Source organism: Melanotaenia boesemani, chromosome 2 (genome assembly GCF_017639745.1).
Source record: "Melanotaenia boesemani isolate fMelBoe1 chromosome 2, fMelBoe1.pri, whole genome shotgun sequence".
NCBI classification, from domain to species: Eukaryota; Metazoa; Chordata; class Actinopteri; order Atheriniformes; family Melanotaeniidae; genus Melanotaenia; species Melanotaenia boesemani.
In genome coordinates this window covers 1,212,417-1,222,607 of record NC_055683.1, presented here as the reverse complement: position 1 = coordinate 1,222,607, position 10,191 = coordinate 1,212,417, and the positions used below count along the sequence as shown (strand labels likewise).

The 10,191-nt window shown below is 43.3% G+C and overlaps 1 non-coding gene across 1 annotated transcript; it reads right to left on the bottom strand.

Annotated features, from left to right (window-relative positions):
- Nucleotides 1–8,232: 8,232 nt before the first annotated feature.
- On the bottom strand, nt 8,233–8,386 carry LOC121634777. The gene has a single exon (XR_006009292.1). It is a non-coding gene; the product is annotated as a 5.8S ribosomal RNA (ribosomal RNA).
- Between the last annotated feature and the right edge of the window lie 1,805 nt (nt 8,387–10,191).

Sequence of the window (10,191 nt, the reverse complement as noted above, 5' to 3'; positions counted from 1 at the left end):
AAAGAAAATGCACTGACAGTAGGAAATCCACAGCCAAACAGACTCCTATATTACCTAATCCTTCTGTTCCACAACAGCTTTACCACAATTGTTGTCCTCCACGGCAGCGATACTTCAGAGGGCGTGGCCAATTTGGCCCTAGAAAGGGACGGGGTGGTTTCAGAGGGAAGAGGCAGAAATTATGGAGGTGCTCAGTGGTCAGGTAACAACCAGTGCTGACACGACTTTGGCCAGCCTGGACATTGGGCACAAGACTGCCCTAACCCACCTGTACAAGCCCAAACCAGAGGTCAAGGACCACAACTTCATCCATCACCAAACACCAACCAGGCACCTTGCCAGATGTGGCAGGCCCCTGGTGGACGGTGGTCATCATAGGAGTGCCCAGAGAAATCTATGGAGCAAGGCTTGACAGAACCTTTGCTCCAAATAACGGTGGAAACATATCATTTGCCCTTCATGGTGGACACAGGAGCCAGATACTCCACCCATTTCTTTTTTCTCCAGACTGTCTGAGTAACCTGTTGGGAAGAGACAGGAATGGCTGTTACCTGTTTACCTGAAGGAACTGAGGTTATTTTCCCTGCTGATCAGGTGCTCAAATGTGGATCACTTATCCCTTCCCAGCCTGGTCAGATGGTGCTGCAATCTTCCATGCCTACGTCATCAGTGGATATATATTGAGCCCTATTACAACCTGAGACTGGCATTTTCTCCCTGTTTCAGAGCTGGAGGTCCTGGCTATTGTCTCTCCATCCCTACACTCCCCCCGCTGACCCTCTCCACATCATCCTTAATTATTCTATTTATCAGGATGCTTTTGAAAAAGAGATTGTAGGGACCTCCTGGTCCATCAGTTTGCCCTGCGGCCTTGTAAGAAAGGGGGGTGGTAGCTGCTGTGGATTTGACCCCAGAACAGATGTCTTGGTATGAAGTTCCCCTCATGTTTTCTTGGCCTCCACCCTGGCCACCAGGCTAAGGTTGGAAGCTCAGGACTGGAAACAGTCCACTCTCCCACAGGTTCTCTATTGTTCCAGCAATGATAAATTTTAAAATCATGCATTCATTTCATTTCATTTTTTCATTTATTTATTTATTTATTTCAGGCAGTTGCATTCACGGTAAAAAACACAAAAGCAAAACAAGAGAGACATGCAAGTCTGTCGATAGTCAAATAAACCAAAACTATAAACAAAAAAATCCAATAATTACATAAATAAAATAAAAATCGAAAACAATATATTGCCTGAAAGGGAGTGGATAAGAGGAATAGGAACGTGTCTTGGAGGAAGGAGTGGCTCCTGGTTTGATTCTGTATGGTTGCTGTAAGGAACCCAAACCCTGACATAGTTTTGGGTAGAATTCTGTCAACACCTTTTTATCGATGCCTTCTACTCTGGACACTAGATTAAGTTTAACACATGCTGGTCTGCTTAACAAAGCTGTGTGTAGATCTTCAAGTACATATACTTTTCCTGAATTTTCTTTTGTCCTTTACTCAAAGTCTCAGTGCACATCCCTAATACTGACAGCTGCTTGCCGCCTGGGCCCACTAGTGGCATGTCTGGGTTGGCTAGGTGAACGTTGTTAGCGACACGTTGAAATGTTTGAGCTGAAATGACCGTAGCATCTGCACTTGTGTCTGTCTTCAACCTCACTTTGTGGTGTCCTATAGTCAAATCTGCATACCAAAGGTCTGTGTCTGCATTAACTGAGCCTAAGAATAAGGGTATCATCTGTTCCTGTAGCATGCACTGTCTGGGCTGATCTACACACTTTGCTGAAGTGACCTATTTTCTTAGCAGGGCATTGTGGTTTACTATGGCGGGGGAATTTTCCACATCTGTAGCATGACTGGGCGTCACCTGGTACTTTTGATGTAGATTAATCTTTCTTAACATGGTGAGAGGCTTTGCTTTTGCATCCTCTTCTTTACAGATACTACATCAATGTCTCTTTTGTTTTCTCCCCTGAGATCTGTTTGCTGTGCTCTTATTGGCTCAGACTGTCTTGCCATGTCGACTGCTTTTTCCAAAGTAAGATCTTTTTCCAGCTGCACTCACTCTGATAGGCTAGTGTCTCTTAGTCCCACAACTAAACAGTCTCTAATCAACTCGCCATGGAGAGCTCCATAATGACAGTTTTCTGCTAACGCCTATAGTGCAGTGATGAAAGAGTCCACCGTCTCACTAGCTTGTTGCATTCGTTGGTTGAATTTAGCTCTTTCACATATCACACAAAGTATGACTCGGACGTTTCACCACATCATACTGCTCCCATTAAGCCCCGGAAAGACTTTGGCCACATGCAGTAGATTAGCATGTTAACTTGGTTAGCTTGTGAGCTCAAGTGAAGATTGCTGGCTAATCTGAAACGTTCAAACCTCCTTATCCATCTCTCCCAGTCGAGTGGTTTCGTAAAATGGAACGCTTCGGGTGGCTGAATAGTGAACGTGGCGCTCGGCGGTGCTGTAGGGGCCTGCTGTTGTGGAGGCTGCATGGCGGACGTACTGGCACCGTTGTCGTCCATCCTGGCTGTCCGAAAACCGTCTAAAAACACTCACGTGAAACTCCTCTGAGTGTGAGAGTCACTGTTGCAGCACTTCTGATACCATGTCTTGTTATGCGTTAAGAATCACTACGACAGTTAACGAGGGAAGCTCAGAACTTTGTTAGGCTTGAGAACATAACCTGAATTTGCCTCACATCCGGCGTACAACATCTGTTTTCTGTCTAACCTCGTTCAGTGTAAAGGCCGGCTGAAACATGCTGGCTATCACCACAGGATGAATCTGTTCAAGACTTAAACGAAGGAACGAGACCATTTTTATAAACTTTAATGTAATTTCTTCTCTTTTCTGCTTGCTGTCGTCTTTCTAACTTTTTCAGATCTTCCTTTAGCTTCTTTTCTCAGGAGTGCAGACAAACAGGAAGATGGACGGGACATAGGCTGGGGACAGCTTGTCTTTTACCCAGGGGACGACTTACTGAAGCTGTCCAGTCAGCTGTGGTGAAAGACACAGCTGTGGTGGAAGCTGCTGTCAGATCAGTAAAAGCAGCTCATAAACACAGAGAAGTAAAAAACAGTCTACACAGATAGACGTTGGAGTCAGCAGGTTATGGGTTAAATGGTCATGCTGGTGTGTCCTACCAGACCTCAGAGCCAGATCAGGGGCCTAATTTATCAAGCAGGTGTAGAAACAAAAACCGGCGTACACCAAACATAGTCAACTTTTAGGATTTATAAAAACTAAACTTGACAGGAAAATGTTCCTCCACAGCAACTCTGACCCAGGTGTACGCACAAAATCTGGGAAAACTGAAAACAGTAACACCAACGGTCCAGAATAAAACCAGGAAATGATGTGAAATGTGAGACATCTGTACACAATCCACTATTACCTTCCACACCACATGTTAGATATTAAAGCTGTTTACAGACATGAATAAAGACACATTCCATATTAATCCTCCTAAGAGCCACACTCGGGAAAACCAGGATTTCCAGGAAAAAGGGAGATGATATTAATAAGAAGCTCAACCACTAAAACATGTTCTGTCATCGTAAAATAAAACTTCATGTTATAAAACCATCCAGATAAATAAGGAGCCAGTCTGCTGCCAGCATGTAGCAGCCAGTGTGGAAAGTAGCTTTGGTCCTTCATTCCAGCAGAGCGGGACCAGACTGGAGGCTGGAGGTCTAGAAGTGATGCTACGCTAACGAAACACAAGAGGAGGATTTACTTTATTTATTCTTACACAATGTTTTTATTCTTGTCCTCATTTCTGTCCACACATCTTTATTTCCTGCAGCTCCTTGTCCACCTGGTTAATAGCGGTGATGGTTCCCTCTGTACTGCCCACCCAGCTGGAGCCCCGCCCACCCAGCTGGAGCCCCGCCCACCCAGCTGGAGCTCCCAGAAACTAGAAAGAAATATTATTTAACACTAAATAAACTGCTACCAGTCTCAGATGTGTCTGTACATATTTATTTTGTAAATTAAAACAAATGACTAAATTACCGCCATCATTACTGTCATTTAGCAGACGCTTTTCCCCTGTCTGGTATTCAACCTTCTGCATGATCTACCGACTGAGATATCCAGCTACACGTTCTTCTGGCGTGTCTTCCCTTCTGACACTGTGATACCAGCACAGTGTGATTACATTATCTTTTTTTGTGTATACTATCTTAATCCCAAGCTGGGAAATTCTTCTCTGCATTTAACCCATCCTAGTTGCTAGGAGCAGCGGCTGCCAGATTCCAGCGCCCAGGGAGCAGTTGGGGGTTAAGGGCCTTGCTCAGGGGCCCTTAACCCCCAAAAGTAGGTCGACACTTCATTATGTCAATCATCAGGCTTTAATGTACAAAATTAAATAAAATGTAAATAAACTCATACTATCTTATTTTTTAAAAAATAAACAGCTACTTTCACCTTTTAGGACAAAAACATCTTGTTAAACAGGCAGTTGTCAGGTTTCCTGCTCTGAGAAGGATGTGAGGCCTCCTCCATCCCTGCAGCAGGTTTTATCATCAATTATTCCAAACCAACTAAACAAATACATCCAGTTATAGCAAACAATGAAAAAACCAAACAAAAACAAGAGAAACGTGACATAAACACAAACCAGCAAGGCTTCCATAAAGAAGGAAAAATAATTATAAATGAGTAGGAACCACAACACAGATTTTAACGAACATGTAATATTACAGAGGAGGTTTGGTTGTATTAATATATGACTTTTAGGGAACTTACACTTTCTAAAAAATCATTTGGTCATAAGTCAAAGTCAAAGTCAAAGTTATTTATTTGCCATTTGTACATAAAACCAAAAAAGTCAAGGTACATTGGAATTCTTGTGCAGGACTCTTTCGGAGTCACAGTTTAAGTAGTAGGAGAGAAAAGATGAATCAAGAATAAGTGAACACTGTACACATTAGAAAAATAAACTGTAGTAAAAAATGTATAAATACAAAAAAAAAAATATATATATATAAAATATAAAATATAGTATGTAGCCATACTATTATACACTATACAGTGCTGTACAAGAGCAGAAGGTATTGTGAGATAGAGGAGTGGGTAGGGGGAGAGGGAGAATATTGCACATGAAATTCTCAAGCAACTGAACACTGATCAGAGGAACTACACATTATACAGGAGGGGATATAAAAGACATTGTCCTGTTTCACAGGTGATGATACTGCAGGTCAGATATTGCACATGTAATTAAAGTGAGATGGTGTCTTTCACATTTTGCATTTTGCATAAGTTCAGTAGTTTTGTTTTGACATCAGCCTGACTGTTTCTGGGAAGAAGCTGTTGAAAAAGCGAGTCCTGTGAGTTTTGATACTGTCCGCTCTGCTGTGTCTGAGGTTGTACGTACAGTGTTTGTGTCTGAGCAGAGGGTGAGCGGGATGGAGTGAGTCTCTGATGATTCCCTCTGCTCTTTTTCGACAGCGCTGCTTGTACATACAGTCCATGGAAGGAAGTTTTGTGCCTATTATCCTCTCCGCAGTCTTTATGACTCTTTGCAGAGCCTTCCTCTCTGCCTGTGTGGTGTTTCCATACCAGACAGGGATGCCTGCGGTGAGGATACTCTCTTTCAGTCCTCTGTAGGCCTGGGTGAGAGGGCGATGATTCAGACCAGCTTTCCTGAGCAGTCTAATGAAATAAAGTCTTTTCTGGTCTTTTTCACTGTGGCTGTGGTGTTACGAGTCCAGCTCAGGACTTACATAACTTACACTGTAAGTTGCTTTGGATAAAAGTGTCTGCTAAATGACTGTTAATAATAATAATAATAATAATAATAATAATAATAATAATAATGAGTAAAATGGGAAAAGTCTTATATTTCATATTTATATAATATTTTAATATTCTATAACAATAAATGAGAATGAATAATCTTCCATGAAGTTGTCAGTAACAGCTGGAAACATCTTCCATATCTGCTGGAAGTAGCAGAGGAGACGTTAACTTCTACATTTCTGGAGCAAATGATCGCATTTTAAATCACAATTCATTTTATTCTTATAAAATATGCCAAACCTTGAGCCTTAAAAAGTTATTCCAGGATGTGTTAACCCGGATCACAGAGACGTTTGCAAGCTTGGCTCCTTGCTGACATCAGCTTCATTGTTGAACACAGTATTTCAGACGTGAGCTGCTCATGTTCTTACAAACGCATAGAATAAACGGTAGAAAGTCTTCTGTTGGTTCTACTTCATTCTGATTCTCCAGCAGGTGGTTCTACTGTCACTGTGCCGAGAAAAACTGAAGCAAACCTGTTCATCCCTGCCGCGCGCGCCCGCCACCTGCCGCAGCTGCGACCTGCGTGAAGCTGGCCCCCCACCCCACGCAAAACACAGCGGAAATGGTCTCGATCGTTTGTGCTGCGTTAGTGCTGGTTTGTGCAGAAGAAATTTTCGTTTGTGCTGCTTTGGTTTTTAAGATATAACAAGTTTATTATGAGGTGATGACGTCACCCAGTCCCCCCACATTGTCCAAATTGAACAAAAATGGTCTCGATCGTTTGTGCTGAAATAAAATGTGCGGTTTTTTTTGTACGAGTCACTCATGAAATTAGGACGTTTAATTTATAGTGTGGGAAGAATGGAAGAAGAGATTAATTTTTGTTTTGGGTGACCACAATTAAAGTTATTCGGGGAGCGTGATGGGTCTGAGGTGAAGTGGTACGGTTTAGACGAAGCATGTTCTGTTGTGACGGCAATAAAAAGCAGCATCTTGTCTTCAGACAGCGTTTTCTCAGACTGATTACTCAAGCCCACCATTCCAGCTGCATTAATAATAAACACTTAACACGATATAAAAATGTTGGTTTGTGCCGCTTTGGTTTCTAAAGGCTAAGTAATATTTTAAAAGGTCAAACCGTTCATTAAACTCCACGAAAATGCTCGTTGGTGGTTCGTCCGATATGCAGCGTTTTATTATACAGCAAACTGGACAAATAATTCACTTTACAGAGAAGTATGGTGTAGTGTGTTTTTAGAAGACTGTAATTGTGTTTGGAAGATAGCCACCGACAATGTCATCATCCAGCTTCTTCCTTGTTTTAATCCAGTATTCAATAAAGTTTTTAGTAACAATCTGAAACATGTTTGTGTCTCTTTTTGTGCCGGAAAACCTGAAGTTTGTGGCGTAAAACCAGTTTATGGCTCAACAGTTTACTCTTAGTTTACATATCAGCCCTAACAGCTAATAACGGAAAGTCACTGCAACCATAACTATTTTTCCTTAGCCTTAAACAGCAAATCATTTTTTACTGGTTCTCAAAAGATTTAAAGGTAAGTAAAATGCGGTAATATGTTTATACAATGCAGACTTTATAGAGCTATTATTCTTATTTAGATGCATTAACTTAGCATAATGCAAACAGGTTCCTCTAATGAATGCAAAGTCAAACACCGCGGTGAAGTTGGTTTTAGGTTGGATATTCGACAGACATTCATCATTTCGTGTTCAATAGCTTCCGTTTCACGCGACCAAAACACACAAAACCTGACCTGTATTATAGCACAAGATGAGACAAACAAGACACACCCCTTTCGATTCATTTTGAAAGCTCCTTCTGTTTTTTATAATTTTTTTTACAGTAGAAATATAAATATTTCTTCAATAGCTCCAGCAGACACCCAGCCTGCTGGGGGGGACCACCAGGGCCCCAGTCACAGACACACCCAGCCAGCCTGCTGCTGCGTCAGGTCCGCATGACCTTCAGCAGACATCCAGCAGGCATCAAGCCTCCGGAGGACCTCCAGGGCCCCAGTCCCACTCCTCCCCAGCCAGCCTGCTGCAGCTGGAGACCCGCACCCAGCTGGCTGGAGGACAACCAGAGTCCCCGAGCCCTTCCTGACCGCCGCGGAGCCGGTCGCTGCGCATCGCCGTGGAGGAAATGCGCCCGGTGAGGGCCAGCCAGTGCCGGGGAGAGGTCCCCGTCGCCTGCCCCCCGAGAGGAGAAGCGTGGGATCCTTCCGCACCGGGCGGCCGTCTCTGACCCGGGAGTGGCGCCCCTTCCCCGGAGCCGGGGAAGGAGGGAGAGAGGGTGGGTCAGACGGAGCGGACGCCTGGAGGGGGCCGCGCCAGAGGCGGGCCCAACCCGCCGCACCAGGCGTCCCGGAAGGTCTGAACTTAGGGGGATGAAGGCGCGCCATAGGCGGCCTGCAACAGCCCCAGCCGCGGAGGAGAGGCTCCTCCGATTGATGGCAAAGCGACCCTCAGACAGGCGTAGCCCCGGGAGGAACCCGGGGCCGCAATGTGCGTTCAAAGTGTCGATGATCAATGTGTCCTGCAAATCACATTAGTTCTCGCAGCTAGCTGCGTTCTTCATCGACGCACGAGCCGAGTGATCCACCGCTAAGAGTTGTACAGTTTTCGTTTTCAGATTGGAGGCCAAGCTTCTGAGACTGGGGGTTGGACAGGTTCAGCAAACTGCCCAGGCGCTCCGCGTCTCGGGCCGGGCCCCCCCGTCGAGGACAGGGTAAGAGCCGGTCCCCAGGGCGGAGACATTAAACCCCCCTGGCTCCCTCCGGAGGATGGAGCAGAGTTGGCTACCCGGAGGCGCCCGGCGGGACGGCCAGGGCGAGGCTTATTTTCAGTTAATATGTATTTTCTTTGAGTTACTAGTACCTGGGGAAGTTGCTGTGTGGGAGGCCCAAGCCTGCTAAGTCCCAGCTGAGGTGGACCTCCATTGACGAGGCTACAGCCTAATTGGACTCATCCATCTTGCAACAAGATAGTGGGAGAGGGGTTTAGATTTTCTATTGTTTCGTATTACTTACTTTGTTCTTTATGTAAAAGTATGATTATTTAGATTTCTGTTTCCCTAATGAGTTATGAATCTAAATTGTTTAAGTTCTGTTGTGAATTAGTTAAGTTTATTAAGTTAGCTGAAGATGGTTAGGTTATGTATTTCCCTCTTGTGTCAAAATGGTCTGATCAGCCAGTGTATATAGTTTCCTTTGTGTGTCAGTTTGTTAGGTCAGTTAGTTTTCAGTTCCTTATGTTGATGTTCTGTTTAGTTGACCTCTTTTATGGGCCCAGAACTTTATTTAGGAATTTGTATTTTTGTTGTTTTTTGGTAAAATTAAATGTCAAAATGTCAACTTTTTCTTTAAAAAACCTCCTGTGCTGTCGTCATCCTTGGCTTCGGTCCCTCACATGGGAAATAATTGCAATCCCCAATCCATATCACGAGTGGGGTACAACGGGTTACCCACGCCTCTCGGCAAAGGGTAGACACACGCTGAAAAACGGAAGGAGCTTTCAAAATGAATTGAAAGGGGTGTGTCTTGTTTGTGTGTCTTAGTAGAATATTTTAGTTGAGGTTTGGGGCCCCTCGGTCACATGATGTGGAAGCTATTGAAGAAATATTGATTTTTTTAGTATCCATTTAAAAAAAATAGATGGAACCATCAAACCAGATCAAAAGGGGTGTGTCTTGTTTGTCTCGTCTTGTGCTATAATACAGGTCAGGAACTGCGTGTTTTGGTCGCGTGAAACGGAAGCTATTGAACACGAAATGATGAATGTCTGTCGAATATCCAACCTAAAACCAACTTCACCACAGTAAGACACACCAGTTAGATTTTCTTAGGGATTCACATATATTTAGTATAAAACACCCAGATGACTGAAAATTGTCAAAATGTGTAACTTTGGATGCTTCATTCTTTCATTTGACTGCACTTGATTCTTAAAAGATTAATGAGAATACTTGGTAATAACTACTTAAGTTGTTGATGATATATGCATGACAGAATTATGTCAATAAATTCAAAACCATTCAAGTTTATTTAGGCCTTGCCTGCAACCAAATCAAGCCTCTTACATGTATTTTCTATGTTATATGAAATATAAGTCAGTGTTTAACATTTCATAGTATTTACCAAAGTTTACTATAACTCATACATGAGTATGACGTCAGTATTATTTAACTTCCTCTATTGAGGGATAAATAAAGTTGGATGCAAATTAGTAAAAAAATACTAAAGTGATTAAACTAACTAGATATCTCTGTTTCAACTAGATGCCCAAACAACCAGCAGTAGACAGAGATTCCCTTCTGGAAGTTCTCTGCTCATCAAAAGAGGCCAAACTCCTGGAAAAGACAAGCATAGCCACTCCTAGAGCCAGAGTCTGGACAGAGCTGAGTGAGCAGCTAGGAAACA